The sequence below is a fragment of the Haemaphysalis longicornis genome, unplaced genomic scaffold, assembly GCF_048455015.1.
Source record: "Haemaphysalis longicornis isolate Haplotype H1 unplaced genomic scaffold, Haemaphysalis longicornis Haplotype H1 scaffold_16, whole genome shotgun sequence".
In the NCBI taxonomy this organism is placed as follows: Eukaryota; Metazoa; Arthropoda; class Arachnida; order Ixodida; family Ixodidae; genus Haemaphysalis; species Haemaphysalis longicornis.
Window position 1 is genome coordinate 13,558,465 of NW_027526266.1, and position 1,190 is coordinate 13,559,654.

The following is a 1,190-nucleotide window of genomic DNA, read 5'->3' on the forward strand; positions in this document are numbered from 1 at the left end:
CTAAACCATTCACACAAGAGACAGGGGTGCCGCAGGGAGGTGTGCTGAGCTGCACACTTTTCATTGTAAAAATGAATTCCCTACGCACTGTACTTCCGCCAACCATGTTTTACTCAGTGTATGTTGACGATGTGCAGATCGGCTTCAAGTCCTGCAATCTCTCCTTTTGTGAACGCCAAATTCAGCTGTCAGTGAATAAGCTCTCCAAATGGGCAGATGAGAATGGCTTCAAGTTTAACCCCTCAAAAAGTGCCTGTGTACTGTTCTCGAAAAAAAGGGGCATTGCCCCTCCACCAGAAATCTACTTAAATGGACAGCTGCTTCCTGTTAAAACAGAACATAAGTTTCTCGGATTGATTTTCGACTCGAGACTCTCGTTCACCCCCCACCTGAAGCATCTGAAACTGAAGTGTTTGAAGGCAATGAATGTGCTTAAGATACTAGCACACATGAAATGGGGCACTGACAAGAAGTGTTTACTACACCTGTACAAAAGTCTTGTTTTGTCCCGCCTAGATTATGGATGTGTAGTTTATGGGTCAGCCTCTAGCACTGCACTGAAAATGCTTGATCCTATCCACAATCTGGGCATCAGGTTGGCCACAGGGGCCTTCCGCACTAGTCCAGTACTGAGCCTCTATGCTGAATCAGACTGTTGGTCTCTGGAGTACCAGCGAACTTTTATTGGTATTATTTATGCCCTGAAGGTTACGTCACAGCCCGAGCACCCGTGTGACTCCCTGATTAGAGATAACTCAAGAATGCTGCTCTTTTCAAATCGACCTTCCTTAGCTCAACCGTTTCCACTGCTGATCAACTCCATCTCTACAAAACTATCGATCTCGTTTGATGACACCCTCAAAATTACTCCAGATGAATGCGTGGCACCCTGGGATACAAGCATCATATCATGCGACACCTCATTTAGACAAGTAGACAGGAAAGGCTCACTATTGGAAGTCAAACAGCACTTCGCATACCTCCAAGACAAGTACAAGGCTGCTCAGTTTTTCACTGATGCATCGAAAACCAAATCGGCTGTGGCCTGTGCAGTTGTTGGACAGCATGTTTCGATAGCAAAAACAATGCATAAAAACACAACCATATTTACAGCAGAAGCACACGGAGTATATCTGGCTGTGGACCACATTATCACAAGCAAAACACAAAAGTCTGTGATCTTCACAGAC